This window comes from Thamnophis sirtalis, unplaced genomic scaffold (genome assembly GCF_051295495.1).
Source record: "Thamnophis sirtalis isolate CommonGarterSnake01/CBP01778 unplaced genomic scaffold, rThaSir2_p1.2 scaffold_8, whole genome shotgun sequence".
In the NCBI taxonomy this organism is placed as follows: Eukaryota; Metazoa; Chordata; class Lepidosauria; order Squamata; family Natricidae; genus Thamnophis; species Thamnophis sirtalis.
Window position 1 is genome coordinate 36,953,243 of NW_028261388.1, and position 20,328 is coordinate 36,973,570.

At 37.6% G+C, this 20,328-nt stretch overlaps 1 protein-coding gene across 2 annotated transcripts in view; it reads left to right on the plus strand.

The window, feature by feature from the left end:
- Nucleotides 1-18,961, plus strand: part of NSUN3 (NOP2/Sun RNA methyltransferase 3) — a 42,397-nt gene extending 23,436 nt beyond the window's left edge. The window contains exons 7-11 of one of the 2 annotated variants that reach the window (XR_015697485.1): nt 382-582; nt 7,685-7,749; nt 8,964-9,130; nt 18,032-18,271; nt 18,821-18,961. The gene's annotated coding sequence lies outside the window, so the exon portion shown is untranslated. Of the gene's footprint in view, nt 1-381; nt 583-1,305; nt 1,471-7,684; nt 7,750-8,963; nt 9,131-18,031; nt 18,272-18,820 lie in introns of those variants that run through there. The other variant, XR_015697486.1, reaches the window with a different exon arrangement.
- Nucleotides 18,962-20,328: the final 1,367 nt, after the last annotated feature.

The following is a 20,328-nucleotide window of genomic DNA, read 5'->3' on the forward strand; positions in this document are numbered from 1 at the left end:
AGTAAATCCTGTTCTCTAGTACTTCTTTCCAAAGAACTTTGGCTAAAATTGAAGAATTACTACAGTAATAAAACTTTTCTTTAAAAAAATAGATTGTATTACTTTAAGTTATTCTTAGCTACCAATGGTTGATCCATGTCTTGAAATACATACGGTATATTCCTGGTTGTTTGCTACACTTTCAAGTAGTAAATACTGATGGAACATTTTTCTGCAATGTTGCCCAACTGAATTTTTAACTTGAGGTCATTCCAAATACTGTATTACATGCAGTATTGGTGGGGGCACCGGGGGGGGGGGGGGAATTACTGCTGTTATCTGTTTTCAGATTGTCATCTGAATGTATTAATAAGCATCTTCCTTTATATGATTTTTCTTCAGGTTTCAAGGACAGTTGTCTAAATTTTATCACTCAGAGAATCAATTTAAACACATAGGAAAGCTGCCTTCTGCTATGTTGGGCTGACTGGCAACAGCTCTCCGGGGCTTCTTATTCAGAACTAAAGATGACAAAAATTGAAGCTGAGATCTTTTGATGCAAAGTCTGCTCTCTAAAACTGAGCTACAGTCATTTTCTCTAAAGTAAGTGTAAAAGAAAGCTGTCAAGATGGTTTTTATATCTTTTAAGAAATGACAATGTGACAGCCAAGCTGGGCGCATTTGCATGTTGTAGGTGCTATTACAAAATGGTTGCTATGGTTGGCATGGCATGACACAAAATTTTACCAGAGAACAAGCACATTATCTTCTTGCTGTCCAGATATCCTTGACAGGGAGTCACACTTTTAAACAAAGCCTTGGGTTTTTACTACTATGCTTTCCTAACTTCAGTCAGGGCTACCTATGGAGTCTGCATATTCCAGGAGCATTCTTGGAATAAAGCTAATGTTATAGTCTAGGCTTTGGAATATATACTGTATGTTCCTACTTTATTTTAAAAGTATAGTGAAACATGACAGCTTGGGAACATTAAAGTTTTTATCTACATATTTATTGATTCCCATAGGCAGCAGGCCTACAGTCCCTAATTCACCATATAACAAATTATCCATTTTCTTTAAATTAGTATATTAGTACAATCTGGCTAAAAGAAGAAGAAAGAGAAGAAAAAGAAAAGTAAATTAGAAATTCCCTTGGCTGTAAGGCTAGACTGGGAAACCATAAAAAATGATGACAATAAAAACATTTATCTTAGCATTGTTCAGAAAATATATACAGCTATATCCACACATAAAGTCCAAATGAAATTTCATATGTTTCATCATCATTATCATCATCATTATAGCCATTGCCTATCTCCTGCAGGATGAAGAACTCTTCCGCATGTTTCCAACCAATACAGACCTCAGCTTTCTTTTGCCAATTGGACTCGCAATACTTGCTGATGTCATCAATCTATCTTGTTTTCATCTTTTTATTGTGTGCTGAAAGGGTAAAAAAAAAAGATACGGTCAAGAGTGAATATATTAGCATAATAAACATGGATATAATGCAAAAATAAGTGACCAGTATGAAAGAAATATGTTGAGTCAGTGTGGTTATTTAAATAGAATGTATTTATTTATAGTACTAAGTGCTTGCTTATCTTATACACAATCATTTTAGGCAGCCCACAACAGGTAATAAAACAAAAGTTAAAACAGTAATGTCACACTACACAAGAAATGTCACACTTCCTACCAGTGTTATAACATCCATCAAATCCATATTTGCTGGTCTAACTCCCATCCTAATCCAAGGGGGAAGAGCCATGTCTTCAATAAAAAACTGAACTGCAGAACAATTCTATGAAGGGGAAAAAAATGAATGAGAGGGAGAAGATTGGTAGAGCTAATGAAATCAAAATGAGAAATTAAAATAAATGAAATAAACAGCACTGTGTGATGTATTGGTCTGATCTGAAAGCAAGGATAGAAAAATAGTGAACGGAATAGTTGTGGTGCAGTATTATAGTCTAACTCTATCCACAATCAGGAGTTTGAACCTGATTCAGTCTTCGATCCTTCCGAGGTCAGTTCAATGAGGAAATCTGTTAGTTGGGGATTATATGCTGACATTGTAAACTGCTCAGAGTGTGCTATAAAGCACTATGGGTGATGTAATTGTAATTGTAATTGTAAAGTTTATTTATAGGCCGCCCTTTTCCCTGAGGGGACTCAGGGCGGCTTACAACTTACAGGGAGGGGAAAACAAACAATAATCTATAAACACAGTACATAATTAAAATATAGAAACAACATTCATCATTCGGGTGGGGACGGATTACAATCTTTACCCCCAGGCCTGACGGGATAGCCAGATCTTGAGGGCTGTGCGGAAGGTCTGGAGGTTGGTGAGCGTACGAATCTCCACGGGGAGATCGTTCCAAAGGGTCGGAGCTACTACTGAAAAGGCTCTCCTCCGCGTAGTTGCCAGTCGACATTGACTGGCAGATGGAATACGGAGTAGGCCTAATCTATGTGATCTGATGGGTCGCAAGGAGGTAATTGGCAGGAGGCGGTCTCTCAAGTACCCAGACCCACTACCATGAAGGGCTTTATGGGTGGTAAGTAGCACCTTGAAGCGCACCCGGAGATCAACAGGTAGCCAGTGCAGCTCGCGGAGGATAGGTGTTATGTGGGTGAACCAAGGTGCACCCACAATCGCTCGCGCGGCCGCATTCTGGACTAGCTGAAGTCGCCGGATGCTCTTCAAGGGCAGCCCCATGTAGAGCACATTGCAGTATTCCAGCCTAGAGGTCACAAGGGCACGAGTGACTGTTGTGAGAGCCTCCCGGTTCAGGTAGGGTCGCAACTGGTGCACCAGGCGAACCTGGGCAAATGCCCCCCTGGTCACAGCCGACAGGTGGTGGTCAAAAGTCAGCTGTGGGTCCAGGAGGACTCCCAAGTTGCGAACCCTGTCTGAGGGGTATAATATTTGGCCCCCCAGCCTGAGTGATGGAACACTAGCCAAATTATTGGGAGGGAAACACAACAGCCACTCGGTCTTATCCGGGTTGAGTACAAGCTTGTTAGCCCTCATCCACTCCCTAACGGCTTCAAGACCCCGGTTCATCACGTCTACTGCTTCATTGAGTTGGCACGGGGCGGACAGATACAACTGAGTATCGTCCGCGTATTGGTGGTATCTTATCCCGTGCCTCTGAATGATCTCGCCCAGCGGTTTCATGTAGATGTTGAATAGTAGGGGGGATAAGACCGAACCCTGTGGCACCCCATATGTTAGGGGCCTAGGGGTCGATCTCTGCCCCCCAACTAACACCGACTGTGACCTGTCCGAGAGGTAGGAGGAGAACCACTGCAAAACAGTGCCTCCCACCCCCACCTTCCGCAGTCGTCGCAGAAGGATACCATGGTCGATGGTATCGAAAGCCGCCGAGAGGTCAAGGAGAACCAGAATGGAGGCATGGCCTCCATCCCTGGCTCTCCAGAGATCATCGGTCAATGTGACCAAAGCGGTTTCTGTGCTGTAACCAGGCCTGAAGCCGGACTGGAATGGGTCAAGGTAACTGGCTTCCTCCAAGGACCGCTGAAGCTGGGAGGCCACCACCTTCTCAACAACCTTCCCTACGAAGGGGAGGTTGGAGACTGGACGATAATTGTTAAGGACGGCTGGATCCAAAGATGGTTTCTTCAGGAGGGGTCTCACCACCGCCGCTTTAAGTGCGGAGGGGAAGAGTCCCTCCCGAAGGGAGGCGGTAACAACCGCCTGGATCCAGCCCTGTGTCACCTCTCTGCTGTTGGCAACCAGCCAGAAGGGACATGGGTCCAGTACACAGGTGGAGGCACTCACAGCTCTCATGGCCTTGTCCACGTCCCCAGGGGCAACATCCTGAAACTCAACCCAGCGATGGTCTACCAGATTATCCTCCTGTGCCTCGGCTGGATCTGCAAAGTTGGAGTCCAAATCCGACCGAAACCGAGCAACTTTGTCCGCTAAGAACTGGACATAATCCTCAGCCCTACCCTGCAGGGGGTCCCCCATATCCCTCCTATTTAGGAGGGAGCGGGTTATCCTAAACAGGGCGGCTGGGCGGGACTCAGCGGACGCAACCAAGGTGGCAATATACGTTCTTTTTGCTGTCCTAAGTGCCCTGATGTACTCCTTGGTGCAAGTTGTTAAGAGTGCTCGGTTCGAATCGGATTTATCGGACCTCCATAGGTGCTCTAGGCGTCTCCTCCGGCGCTTCCTCTCCCGGAGCTCCTCGGTGAACCAAGGAGGCCTCCGGGATCCGCTGCCTCGGAGGGGCCGTAGTGGCGCAATCCAGTCAAGGGTCTCCGATGCTGCCGAATGCCAGGCAGCAACCAGAGTCTCCACCAGACTGTGGGCGAGAGTATCAGGAATAACCCCAAGCTCCGTCTGGAACCTCAAGGGGTCCATAAGTCGCCTGGGGTGGAACCACCTGGTCGGTTCCTCCTCCCTACAGTGGGGGTTTGGCCTCCGAAAGTCAAGCCTCAGTAGGCAGTGGTCTGACCACGACAGGGGTATGATCTCATTACCCCTCAGACCAAGATCACAAGTCCACTGCTCCGAGAGAAATACGAGGTCGAGCATGTGACCCGCTGAGTGGGTTGGGCCCCCAATTACCTGGGTCAAGCCCATGGCTGTCATGGAAGCCATGAACTCCTGCGCCCCATCATAAGTTTACGTCATTGCTATTTCTATGCTATTGGTTTATACCAGTTTTAGCTATGTTTTCTTTGTCTCATATCATATCTTCAATCTCCTTGACTTTCCATTTATTGTTTATCCCTCCATAACAATATTTATTGTAAGAACTAAAAGTGTGATGGGTATATGCATGGCTTTAAATACTATTATGGATGCTTCTAATACATTTGTCATCTGGGAGGATTAGATGCTATGGCTGGTTTTTGGGAATCATACATTAAAAATAGAGGGGGGAAATCTGGTCATGTTGTGGCTCATTGCAACTCATCGATGCATTCCTGACAGCTAGCCTAATAGTCAGCCTAATATCCTATATCTTGCTTGCAGCAGGGCTACTCAAGTTTCTGACAGCACCCTACTGTTAAATATAAATGCAAGTAAATGTGAAATTTATTTACTTGTTCAGTAATCAGGTTATCAAACTGAGATGGCAAGCATGGGAATGACACACTCATTTCTCTCACCTTTCAAAGTACTGGGTGCCTCCCATACTTAATACTGACTGGAGATAATTTTGCATAAGCTCTTTCATTACAGTCGAGAGACATCTGTCAAAAACAGCCTTCCAGCCTGCCTGTTGAGTTCTTGGGGGGAGGGGGAGGATAATACAGTGGGCACTGCATCATACACACCTACACTCATACATTACAGAGCCTCATGCAGTGTTCTAGAAACCCCACAGCTCAGAGGGTCCTATTTAGAATGCAATGTAGGCAGGAACTGAAATAAAACAACTCACTACATCAACAAAAATGTCATAACCTTTTCTCACGGATGAACTATGAAACTATTTTCAGAGCAAGGTTCCAATGTTAAATCAAATGAGAAATACAAACACACAAACTCTGCATCACAGTCTTCTTATTAGCATGGAACAAAGAGGAAAAATAATTATAGATTTATTCAGAGCATATGATTCAATTGGGTATTTGTTATTAATATTTGATAATTTGACCTTAAATTTAGAACACTGGTTCAGTATTCCACAAACAACAGTGGGATAGTATTCAAGACCACCAACATTTCTAAGTTGAAAATTCATAATTGAAAGAAAGATATAAAAAAACCAACCAGGATTATTGCTGCCACCAGAAAAGGAAACAGTGGAGCTGGCTATATGATGGCTTCCATGCTGAATATGGTCATAGAAGCAGCAGCTTAATTTTAGATTTAGTTAAGTTATCCTATTCAAGGGGCAGTTACAGATGAATAGCTGGTAAGCAGAAATTATACCAATCTCTCCTATCTAAATCTTCCTAGCTGTTGTACAGTCCCCATAATTATTAAGAGTTTGCATAATGGTGGGAATGATGGTGTATCATCTGGGAGCCATTGCTTGAAAAGGACTGATTTAATGTGATGGAAGAGAGCTAGAGATTCAGTCTTCCTATTAAATATTTGCTTAATTTGATTTCATCCTAATTTACTATCCCAACAGACAGTAATTACAAACAATTCTATCCAATCAATTAAGATACTTTCACAAATTAGGAGGATGAAAACCAATTTAAGAAAGGTATTGACGATAATATACTGACTATGTATGATGAAAGTTCACAGCAGGAGGGCACAACTTGGTCTGGATCAAGGATTTGGCTTTTAGAGTATCAGTATCAGCTGGCATCAGGAAAAAGCTAAAATACTTTTATGCTTATATCATATTATTAGATACATTTAATTAGATGGTCACAATTAATGTTTTCTCCTGTTGTATCAAAAAAATATCATGCAGTTCTGGGCACAGCAACTCAAGGAACTAACCTCCCCAATAAAAAACACAAAGGGAAAAAGAGGGGAAATACAATCTATCTTCGTGATGAAGTCAGGCTATTTTAGCCATGTACTTGTCCATTCATAATGAATGAAGGTAAAACATTTCTATTGATTAAATAGAACATATATAAAATATGGGAAAAGATAGCTCAAGGCTGTTTTTGTTGGAAACATGGAAGAAGCCTTCATCCTGCAGGGGATAGACAATGGATAAATGATGATGAATGATTATGTTGTTGTTGATGATGATGATGGTGATGATGATATAAAATATAAGAATGCACAATGTTTTTTTTAAAAAAACCAAACCCTGTCACATGACCTACTTCATTTATCTGTTCCACTTCTTTAGTAATATTCTTTAGATAATAGTTGCCCGCAAACTTCATTTTAAGGAAAAGAACTAATCAGAGAAAAGTATCTATGAAACAAACTGTAATTAGATAAATAGGAGCAGAATTCACTTAGTTCCCAAAAAATTTCTTTCCATTTAAAGAACCACAGCTTTATATGCATATGTGCAGGAGCATTACATTTAATTTGCTTTAAGCAAACTACTTCATTTAATTTGATTTAGTGTCAAGATGAAGCTATATTTTCTACAGACTGGAGAATTCAGAGGAAGTATTTTATGTGATGCTTTACATTTTGCTTTGCTTTTTTCTCCCGTACTAAAATTAAAAGATAGGCACTATGTCGAATGCCTCAAAACATTTCTTTTGGTGCTTGCTGCTGGTATATTAAAAAGGTTACTATTGTAAGATGACTGTCAAACACACAAGCTAAAAGAACAGTTCTAAAGAACAGGTTATCAAATAGTAGAATAAACAGTGCTGATATCCAGGGTGCTTTCTACTCACCATATTTTCAATCACACAACTAATATGAGCTTTTTTATGTTGGGGAATATGGGAAACAAAGGCTGAAAATAAAAATTTCTAAGAAGCCTCTTATGACCCCAGGACTGTTTTTTTCCTTAAGTCAAAATTCAAATAACTGTTCATAACAACCTTGCTGCAAAAAAAGTCTTTTTTTTATGTCACATAGATTGAATTATTAAGCATGATTTTAAAATAAAATACCAATCTTGTTGGAAAAGGGTGATTGCTTTACCAATCCACATTTTTCGCTAACAGCATTTAATTCTAATTTTCAAGTGTACATTGAAACATTTTGATTTATTTATTTTTTCAATTATGCGATACGTCAATATTTCCTTTCTCAATTGTTGTTTGTTTAGATGTCAGTTGTTCTGTGTTCAGGAGTGCATAAGCATCACATTTTTCGCTCTGACTTCTAAAAATGGTAAGTGTTATATAAGCCCTTGAACATATTTGTAAAATCTCACATTTTTTTCCTCTGTACATGGACAATTTAAGGAAAATTGATTTAAAAAACTTTTTCTACATTAGCCTTTTGAAGGAGAAGTGAACCTTAGCCTCCTTGGTGACATTTTTCACTTCTAGATAATATTAATTTTAAATTTAAAAGTATCGAGGAAACTATAGTGGTAGATGAATAATATAGTGTCATCAGCACAGTGTTCAGATATGATGGGTTTCAGGTCCCATACGTTGGAAATTCTGTGACCTGGTTGACCATATATTCAAGGCACAAATTGGGATACTAGCAATATAGGATGCATTATTGATATATGTATGTATGTATGTATGTATGTATGTATGTATGTATGTATGTATGTATGTATGTATGTATATATGTATGTATGTATGAATGTATGTATGTGAGTAAGTAAGTATGTATGTATATATGTTATTATATACTCACAACAAAACTTGCCATACAAAACCTGTCCTCCTTGCCATACTCAAAAAAGGAAGTAAAAGCAAAGGGCAGAATGTCATATTTTTATCAAGAAAAAGAATCAGGGTTAAAAATCAAGGAGATTAGGGTGGGGAAAAGATTAGGTCATTTATGAGGGGAAATTAGGTTGCTTCTAATTAAAGATTCTAGTGAAATTCATGGCATTTGGGGATTCACTCCCCTCTCCCATCTTCATCAGAATCTTGATGAGGGCCAGTTTGTACAGCATTCCATCTGCACACACAGAAAGAATCTGTGACAGAATGAGCAGAGGTTATAGTCAAATGTGCTTCTAAAACAGTGGTGAAAAACCAATTGATACTTCACACAGTGGACTGTAACCCTAGACAGAAAAGAAAAAGGAGCTGTTCTCTAGGAAATGAGCTTTCTATAATTCAATCAGACAATCAGCATATTGGGATGAATGTAAACTGATAATGTGGACAGTATACAGTAGAAAAAGATATCAAAGAGTTATAAACAATTTGTGTATCTTTTTTTTCCTGATAAATGTTTTTTTTTAACTGAAACTCTCAAACCTTTTAAAATGTGGCAGATATGTTATTAGAAATATGAACTAGCCTGCAGGTTTGGAGATTCCATAAAGTATAATTTTCATCTGTTGCCTGAAGTCCTATAGTCTTGTGGTGTAGTGTGGTAAACCTTTACCTACTGGAAACCTTTGATTTTAATAGATCTGCTGGATGGCCTGCCTGAAGCTACAGAATTGTTGCAAACCTAGTGCCAAAGAATGATAAAACATTATCACTTTTCTGGCCCAGGAGATCTTTCTATTCCCTGTTGTTTTCACTGAAGATTTATTGAATTGTGCCCCTCATATTTCCATTATCAAGGTTGACAGGTATAGTACTGTACTTGAAAAGTGTTTTTAAAAATTACCTAGAGACTATTTTATGTGATGAAAATAAACCAACCTCTTGATAGGTTTTCCTGCAGAATAAATTACATTAAAATATTGGTGGTAGTAGTAGGCAAAAATAAATCAAAACCTTAGAGATGTGAAAGCTGTCAGACTTTGTGGTTTAAACCTGGCAGATTCTAACCAAATATTTGGTTCTTGGTATAGATAATAGATAATCTTGCTAAATAATAGCCATTATTGTACCCAAGGATAGAATGTCTTTGGGCAATTGATTTCCCTCTCCCTACATGGAGATGCTTTTTATCCCTGAAATGATTTAATTGCAGCATTTATTTTCCCCACTTTTCCGTGATTTAATGGTATGTAGGCTTGTGCTCCTCAGCCTTAAAAAAAGGCAGCTGTTGGTTGTTAACGTAACATATATATTTGCCCTGAGAACTCTAGCTTCCAATGCAACTCTACAAAAAGTAGTGCCTTAATTACTTTATCAAAGATTCTCTGTTTTTCCATATTTATGAGAAGACCCAAATATTTAAAGAGATCTATGCGAAAGAATCAATTAATGGATGAAAGAAGTAGTAAGCGATAACAATGAGGATCTGTTCTATGTATCCTTCAAAGCTCTGGAGAAAAATGCATAGTTCTCCTATTTTAGAGATGATGGTTGACAGATAATGACGGTATCATCTTCAAAATTTAGTTCATGGAATGCAGTTTTTATTGTGACTACCTTTCAAGATGCTACGTACAGTACTGCATTATGGATTAAATAGGAACATCATTATGGGTATGATTCTAAATTCTATTAAATTTGGATCCAATCTTGTTTTAATGGCATTCAAGTTATAAAACCTTAATTTATTTTTATTCTATTTATTGAACAACTTCAGATAAAAAAAACCATGGACCAAAGCAAACTCTTCTATTTTTAATACAACTCATTTTAAGTTGAATATTGTTCTAAGAAGCTAATTAGTCATTAGGATTGTTGCTAATACAGGTAACATTAAAAACAAAAAAAATGTAAGTTTACAGGGATCCCATGGTTTCCAATCTATAAGAGCTTTAGATTTGTTTGGTTGTCATAACAACTACCTTAAAAAAAACGGTTATTTCCTGTAAAACCAGGAAAGAGATCAAGGCAGATGATGTCTAAGGACATAGTCAGCTCTGTAGATAATCAATAATCAATTTCAGTCATGAGCCTTAAATAGCAAGTCAATAGCAAATTGAAGAGAAAAGGGCATGATCAATATATAAATTATGGTTGAAGGTCTAAATGAGAAAAATAAGGTTCAGATCTATTACAACTATTCTATTCTTTTCGAAGATGCAGAGCCCGTAGTATTAGGCTTCTAGAGGGAATGGCTGTCTGTCTCTTCTCAGTGTTCATGTGCTTATCTTAGTTGTTTTTTAAAAAGGGAAGGATAACGGGAACCGGAGGATGGGGTCTCCTCCATAGCAGTCCATGCCAAGCCGGAGCTTCCTGTGGCGACTTACTTCTCCAAGAGGGCCAAAGCTGTGTTGGGGTTGACACACAGGTCTACCCATTCCCGAACTTCCGGTTTGCACGTTGGGCTGTTTTTCGTCCTCTGGAGGCTTCAGGAGGCTTCCCTGAAGCCTCTAGAGGGCGAAAAATGGCCCAAAATGAAGGCCAAAATCAGCTGGCCAACACACACATCCACGTTGTAGCTGACAGGGCAATGCCTTGTATGCCCTAAGAAATTGCTCTGCATGCCATCTGTGGCATGTGTGTCATAGGTTCGCCATCATGGGTATATACAAATTACAGAAATGGAATCCAAATTTTTTAAAAATCGAACTTTTTGCAATGAATAAATAAACTTTTTCCTCAGTGCACATGGATTAATTACAGAAACATGTTCCATAATACTTGGGAACATGCCACATGTTGAATAAATTGTGATGTAGTCAAATCATTCTATTAATATGTTGTGTTAAATTTAGATAGGACTCGATCTTGGATCAAAATTGCAAAGTTATAGCCAATGAAGAATCTCAAATGACCTCACAAAGCAATAGATGATGGGATACTGGCAAACAGACACAAAATCATAACATGGTACAGTAAGGATATGCTGGCTCCCATCACATTGGATGGTACTTATTACAATATTATTTTTTAATAAATAAGAATCTAAGCCGTGGTGTTGCAGTGGTTAGAGTGCAATACTGCAGGCTACTTCTGCTGATCACTGGCAGGTCAAATCTCACTAGGCTCAAGGTTGACTCAGCCTTCCATCCTTTCAAGGTCGGTAAAATAAGGCTCAGATTGTTGGGGGCAATATGCTGACTCTGTAAACTGCTTAGAGACGGCTGTAGAGCATTATGAACCAGTATATAAGTCTAAGTTCTACTGCTATCTCAATCTCTCCCTCCTTACCCCCCCTCTCCATTTCTGTGAGAGAGAGGGGGGGACAGAGAGAGAGAGAGATATTCATGTCTTTTGCAACATAACAACAAACGTTTCTGGATTTCTTAGGAAGACATAGGGCCACATAAAAGCCCCCTCTTCTTCTCCATATGACTAATTAATCAAAGGTTTAAAATAATTTACACATGTATAGGAAAGTATAGGCAACCCTGATCAAATTGAATGTTTGAATCAATGTGTAGGTGACCAGAAGCTGACTCAACTTCTACATGAGGCAAACGTTAAAACAAATAAAATCTTACAACATCCTGCAGACCCATCAACTGTCACCTGAAGTTTTGGATGCAAGAAACTATATTTTAACTTGGCATATCAATGAATAAAGCAGGCTTATCACTCCACATCTTTGCAGATTCTTTTGGAACGCTGTCTGCTTTCAAAATAAATATGAATTATGCACATGAAATTAGAACAGCAAAGTCTTGTCCTAAAGAAGATCTAATCCCATAGATTTTTGATCCTGAAGATATAACCTACACATCTGTGAACTATAACATTTGGCTAATTCATTCACAAGAATCTGTTACCTTAAGCTAGTATCAATATTTACTTTCAATATTAGATACATAAAATGTACCTTGTGTGGTTTTAAAAGGTTTTTTAAAAATATGTACTATAAGTTTTAGATATGTCAGCAAGAATTTTGCATTTTATTTGAGCAATTCAAATCTCATTACATTAAGCAAATACTGTACTGGAAGAAAGAGGATCATGTAAATACTCTAATATACTTCTACTTTAATATTCATAAATTTTCCAGACAACCCTGGGTTGAAAATATGCCATAGCTATTTTTTTATAAATGACTTTAATATCTACTAATGTATGAATGTGTTCATTACTATTTAAGAGGATTTGATTTATTTTATTAGCTATAATTTTATAATGTTCTTTTAATTTTCACCTGCATTTTGTCTATATATTTTAATGATTATTTGCATCCTGTTTCTAAATTCTACTTCTCTGTTAGTCGTCACATCATAATACCAGTTGGAACTGATATCTCAACTTCATAAATGTATCTGCAGACCAGGTTTTGTAGCATAATGTAGCCTTTGAAAATCAGTTCATAAATTATGACTGATTTTTGCTGTGTATCTATCCATTTCTGGAAATTAGCATGTTATATAAATTGTTTTATATCAAATAAAGCAGATTTTACTTAATTTTTGAAAAAATAGGATTTGCTGATAAAATATTTTGGAGCACAAAAAGAAAAGCATGCATAGGAAGAAGGCGGGGCTTAGCAGTGAGAAGATGGAGTTTTAGGCTACTCCTGAAATTCCTCTATACCAAAGGATTTTTTGGATGGGTTCTTTGAACCCCAGCTGTCCCGGAGACGACAGTGGAGGTGGGGAGGGACCCAGGACCCCAGAGATAATCGCAAATCTCTGGGGGAGGGTATTAACTCCCCGTGCCAATTCCCTTTTGGATTAGCTGTGTGCTAACTGAAACTGCAGGTCGCCCCTAAGAATGGAAGAAGTGATATCATCTGGTAAGCTGATTTTATTATCCAAGAGAGATTGTTCCTGTTAAAAATTAAGCTAATTGAAAACCAAACAACAGAAGATCAGCGGCGAATTAGCTTTTCTAATGGTTTTATGACTGGTGGTTACTCTACTTCTTAAATGCTTCAAGAAACTCCGCGATATTCTCCCCCCTCTGAATCTCCCTAAGTGGATCGTAAAACTTATTTCCTACTAACTAGCCCGTTACGATTCGACATTTTTATTACTTTACTATCCAGCTCTGTTTACAACTAGATAAGATTGACAGCCGGTAAGAGATTAAAAAAAAAAAGTTAAAAAGTGCTTTGAAGCCTCTGGGGAAAAAAAAAGAGAGTCTTTATTTTAACTACGACACATCATGGCGTCCCAAGATATTTCCAAGACTTCATTTCAGACTCTTTTCTCTGCGTGTAGAGAACTTTTTCATTCTTACCAAAGATTGGAAAGAAAAATGGATCAATTTATTCTAAAATATGAAGCTAAAACTGAGAACGTTGAATGCTTAAATGTTCCTGAAACACAAACGGAGAATGTGAGAAATGGTGTCTGGTCTATCTCAGAGGAAGAGAAGAAGGGGGAAGCCATAAAGACGGCTCATTTAAAGGGACAGTGTGCAGAAGGAATGGAGAATCCACCCTTGAGAATTAAAGTTAAATTGGGAAGCTTTATAAACCAAGAACAACTTTATTACTTCATCACTGACATTCAGAATCCAAAGGTGCCGAAATACTTTTGTTTGGACTTGCTTATGGAAACATTTGGTAAATTTATTCAACGAATGGCTACTGGACGGAGAAAACCTTGTGGCTGGAGGGACACAGGCTGACAGATGGACAATAAAAACTAAAATTAGCTAGATCGAATTACTTTAATTTGTAATAGATATAGCTGAATAATGACTGATATGGATAGCAATATATATAATCTGGAACTGGCTGATAGATTGTTGAATACAATTGAAAACTAGTTAAACCTAATTGCTTTTCTGTGTAACAAATATTGTTGAATAATAATTGATATTGATAGCAATGTATATAATGTGGAGTTGACATGATAATTAACAATGGGATATGAGAAAATACTTTTAGATTACACATAAAGAGTACTAACTATAATAATTAGCACTATTAAAAAACTAAATAGAACCCATACAATCCAATGTTAATTAATACTGGGAAAATGTTATGATATATGATATAATTGAATATTATGGATGTTTAGCTAAAATAGAATTTAGATTGGATCACTTCAATTTGTAATAGATATAGCTGAATAATGATTGATATAGATAGCAATATATATAATTTGGAATTGGTTGATAGATTGATGAATATAACTGAAAATTAGCTAAATCTAATTGCTTTTTTGTGTAACAGATATTGCTGAATAATAATTGATATTAATAGTAATGTATATAATGTGGAGTCGATATGATAACTAACAATTGGATATGAGAAAATACCTTTAGGGTATACACAAAGAGTATTAACTATAATAATTAGCACTATTAAAAAATTAAATAAAATCCATATAATTAAATGTTAATCAATATTGGGAAAATGTTAGGATATATGATATAATTGAATATTATGGATGTCTAGTTAAAATAGAATATGAGGATTTGATGATAATAGAGGATTTTACAAATAAGTAAATGAACTGCCAGCATGTGTTATGGACTAATTCCTTAGCATAACTAAGGATGAAGGATGTTTAAATAATTACAATAATTAAAACTGGAGGTATAATGATGTTGATATGGCAAATATTCGAGTTAAGATACTTGAATTAATGGGAGTCAATCGAAGAGAAGCACCAGAACATGTTGTAACCAGTTGATATACTTCCTATTTTTTCATAATAGATACCTGTGTTTTGTTTTGTTTTTCTGATTGTTGTCTTTGTTTTTTTTCTGTATTATCTGTAATTGATTGATATATTAAGAAAGATGTTGTATCAGCTTTAAACTAAAACTAAAAAAACATTTAATAAAAAAAAAAAAAAGAAAAGCATGCATAGCAGTGATGGCAAACCATTTTGGCTTGCATGCCATAAGGGGGGGAGCGCAGGGGGGTCATACATGGGCGTGCCGCACCCATAATGCAACGTGTGACCTCCCCAGTGCGCGTGAGAGCCCCCCATTTTCTATGCTTTTTTTGCCCTCCCCAGGCTCCAGAGGCTTTATAGGAGCCTGGGGATGCAGAAAACAGCCCTCCCCGGAAACCCTCTAGAGGCTTCAGGACCTTCAGAAGGCTTCCCTGAAGCCTCTGAAGGGCAAAAAATGACCCTATGAGCAAACCGAAAGTCACTTCTGGTTTGCTTGGAGGATCGGTTTAAGCCCTCTGGAGGCTTCAGGGAAAGGCTTAAACTGATGCTCCGAGCAAACCGGAAGGAACTTCCAATTTACTTGTAGGATGGTTTTTAGTCCTCCGGAGACTTCAGGAAAGCCTCCTGAAGGTCACTGAAGTCTCCGGAGGGCTTAAACCGACCCTACGAGCAAACCAGAAGTCCATTCCTGAACTTCCTGTTTGCCCATAGGGCCTTTTTTGTGCTCTGGAGGCTTCAGGGAAGCTCCTAAAGCCTCTGGGGGGCTCTTTTCGCCCTCCCCAGGCTCCAACGGCTTTATAGGAGCTTGGGGAGGGCGAAAAATTGCTTTTAAAAAGGCTGAACTCAGCTGGCCAGTGCGTGCATGCACGCTGGCCAGCTGACAGGGCATCGCCTCGCATACCCTGACAAATGGCTCCACGTGCCACCCGTGGTACGCATGCCATAGGTTCACCATCCCGGATATATAGTATGTGATATTTATTTATTTATTGAAAAGTTTTTATTTTATTTTAATTGAACAAAAACACACACAAAAAAATCATCCTTCATTACATCTTGTAGAAAGCGTGTTGATTGGTTACAGATAACTTTCGTGCGTTTCTTCCACAGTCATTACTTATAAAGTTCATATTAGATTATACAGTTTAAATCAAAAATCTTTGTATATCTTACTATCAGTGTACCACAATTCTCATTTGACTACAATTATTTGACCGTGTTTTTGCCTCAAATCCTTCATACTTAAAGACACAAGCGCATAATGGCATTCATTAGCTATTTCAAAAATTCCTCCAATAACATTACACTTTTATGACATATTTTAAGTAAAAGTCAATTAATAAAGTTTCTAAACCTTTTCCCCCTTCCCCCCAACTCACTGTTTAGAATTTAGATCCAAGTTACTTTTACCAATACCATAGCATGTACATATTATTAAACAATGTTCATTGTTATAATTGGCTAAAAATAATTTACTATTTATGTCCCATCTCTTCTCATCAGCCCCCCCCCCCCAAAAAAAACCTTACACCTTTATAACAAGATCTAAATAAAAATTTGTTAATAAAATTTATAGGTCTTTTTCCCAAATCGCAATTTGCAATTTATATCCAAGTTTCTTTTACTAGTTTGCCAGTATATGTATATATCACTAAGCTATATCCATTATCATTTCATTATTGTTATTATAGTTAATTATTTGTTAACAAATAAACATTAATAACAAACTAAAACAATCTAAGAGTTACTAAATTTCTACTTATTAATCACCAAAATCAACAAATCTTTTATTATCAACTTTCATTGTCAACCTGTATCTTTCCAGTAACAAAACAGTCTTGTCTCTCTTGCCAATTGTGGTGACAGTCTTCTTTTTATCTCCTTTATAAGGTTTTTATAGACTTCTCCCCGCACTTGGTTGCTTGAATGATCTCTCAGGTAATCTTGTTGCCCTCCAGCTGCTACTAAAATTAGCTTGTCTTTGGTTGTCAATCTTGCTTCTGAAAAAAATTTCTCTTCTTAAGTCCATCATCATTACCATTTTTTTCTTCTGTATCTTGGAAACTGGGGTAGAGCTCCAATTCGTCAAATTCCCTTTTCCATATTCCCTTCTTTCCACTTTCACCCACATTTGCTCCATTAATAAATTAATCTATTGCCTTGTCTTTATCTTCTATATCTTCATTCTCCCCTTTAATTTTTGGGGCCTCAACCCCTTCATCTTTTGGTGTTAGGAAAACTAGTTTTTCCAACTTCTTCTCAATTCTCCCATATCCTTCCAATAGATTTTGAATTCCAACCAAGATATTTTGAAATTTTAAGGTTTCCTCATCTGAATATTGATCCATGTTTCCAAAAAGAAGAAAGAAAGAAAGTAAGTAAGTAAGAAAAACAGCCACTGTCACTCTAGTCTTCCAGGCCTCTTTTATTTATTTATTTAATTTTAGGTTTACTTGAACACAAGTTCTTTTATGCTATTCAAATGAGAAGGGTTCTGTTTTTCCCCCCTCCCCTGCCAAAAAAGTTCTCAAAGGCACCTGTGAAAACAATTCATGCCCTTGGCTCTTTATCAGTTTCTGTAAACAAGTTGCAAATCCTTCAGCTGCAAAATCAGTGAAATAAAGAAGGAAAGAGAAGAGATACCTTTTTTCAAAAACTCCAGCCTCTGACCTCCTAGTGGCAGTGTTGCTACTTTTCACTTTATAATATTTATCTCTGGCTTATAGGAAACAAAGTTATTTAGATTTCTTTTAATAACAAGTAATATGAAGAATTGTTAAAATAAGAAGGAAGGTTTTAATCCAGAAGTCAAGAAATAAAGCAACAAAAAGCAGAAGAAAAAAACCAATCCGTTCACTTTAAGAGGAGAAATAACAAACATTGTGAGCACCTCAATCCACAAAGAATAGTTACAAAGAAAAAAAAAGCTTTCCAAAGCAATCCAATTAGGGATAATTTCACTGCTCAATTCTTTTGCTTAAGGATCTATTTTGGCTTTTAAAAAAATTTATTTGGGCAGTCTTTTGCAAAAGAGAAAAAATACCTCATCAGATGGACTCACTTTCTCTTTTCACTTCCTTCCTTCTGGAGCCGTCCCGACTTCATCAGCCTGGAGGGTGTCTGTTTACCGCTGGCTTGAAGAGCTTCCCTTGGGTCGATAAGGGACTTTGTGATGTCTGTGAGTCCAGCAAGGCTTCATCTTCCTGATCACAATCTCTACTGGACAGTTTAGATCTCAATGGACCATCCAGCAGCAAAAGTGTCAACAGCCATCTCGGAGTATAGAGACCGCACGTTGTGACATCGCAACATTGGCTCCTCCTTCCCTCGGTATGTGATATTTATTGTAGCAATATCATTGCTACTACTTTAGTCACTGAAACCTTGTTTTTTTAATCTAATATAAAGCATGATGCTTTAACTTTAAAGTTCTAAAAACATCATTTTTGCTTTATGCTTTAAAGTTCTAAAAACTTTATTTAATACATGTCTCATGATGAAAAGACATGTATGATGAGAAAAATGTGTTTGTGTGGGTATTCTTTTTTTGTACTAAAATATTCACTGTACAATGCTACTAGTATATTTAAATCTAATTTTCATAAATACATATTCTGGAAACTAGCAATGTTTTTAAATACTGCTTATTCTTTTGATGTATCTTTTTCACCAACTTTATATAGATCTGGTATTACTTTTGTCATAACTTGTATCTGTAAAATTTTACTGAGCTCTCCTTTCCTTTCCTTTCCTTTCCTTTCCTTTCCTTTCCTTTCCTTTCCTTTCCTTTCCTTTCCTTTCCCTTCCTTTTCTTTCCTCTCCTTTCCTCTCTTTTCTAAAACAAGTATTAAAACATGATTTTCTTTTCTTTTTCATTAGGCTTTTAAAAAAGCTATGCAACTGAGTTTCACTTCATTGAACCCATCCTGTACAATTGATAATATACATCTTCTGATTCTTTTAGATGATAATTAGAACAGTGTAACATTAGTACAGCATGAATTAACCTTTGCACTCTCATATAAATATTCGATGCAGCTGTATTTTCTTGATGTGGAATGTTCTCAGAGATTAGCTATGCTCCCATTAGGTTTCTGAAACACATAGTATTGATTGGTACAAAAAGGCACCAATTAGTGACTTTTGAAAGGTCCAGAGATTCCTAGATTAGTTACAGCATGCCAGAATGTATGGATTTTCAATAAAAAAGGATAAAGAAGATAGATGTGTTGACTTTTGAAAGGGAAGAGTAATTATTCATTTCATTATGAAAGATAACAGCCTGTTTATTTTGCTGTGGTTTGTAGATTTTTCTTTCACGTTTAACAAATACTAGCTTTTTAGATAACAGAAACAGAATTGGAAGGTACATCAAAGGTCATCTAGTCCAATCCCCTTATGCATTTAGAATCTGCATGAAACAACTTTTATCACCTGCTATCTATAACTTTTGGCAGAATCCTGAAACTTGACTCTGTAAGCGTATTTAATGAACACACTTCTTCTCAACAGCTCTTGCTTCACCTTTTTGTGGCTAAATATATTTTTAGACAGCAACCCAAAGTCTTATGTGGAAACTAAACAGTACACTGACATGGTCTGCTGCAATCTGGTTGTTTCATGAATCATAATTTCAAATCAGTTCATGCAGCACCAGAAAAGATTTCTATCTAAATTGACCTTCAATTAAGGGTTGGGGAGGGGGTTGGGGGAGATGCTTTCTGTGTGTGTGTGTGAGAGAGAGAGAGAGAGAGAGAGAGGGAGGGAGGGAGGGAGGGAGGGAGGGAGGCTAGATTTGATTTTGTAAATTGTATAGAATCATGCAGTTGGAAGGGACTTAAGTGGTTTATTAAGCCTGTAAAAACCTTGTCAAAAGGGGTATGACTCCATTAATAACCATCTTGTTTAGGAAGAGAAATTTTCATCTAAATTGTGATTGTAAGTCTAGGAGTACTTGTAGGGGGACAAGAACAAAGAATGGCACACATTTCAATTAAGATAATTGTAATTCTAATCTGTGATAAATACAGAATTCTGGAAATTCATGAGAAGAGTACTCCACTCTTCTACTCACAATAGAATTCTCTATGCCACCAGGCTTGAAATTTTGGGCTTGGGAAATCTGGAACTGCATCGCCTGCGGTACAGTTTAAGCACAGTACACCAAATTGTCTGCTATCTGTCAATGACTTCTTCGGCTTCAACCTCAATAATACACGGGCAAACAAATGATACAAACTCAAGGTAAACCATTCCAAACTTGACTGCAGAAAATACGACTTCAGCAACAAAGTGGTCAACGCCTGGAATGCTCTACCTGACTCTGTTGTTACATTCTCTAACCCTCACAGTTTCAACCTTGAACTGTCTACTGTGGACCTCATCCC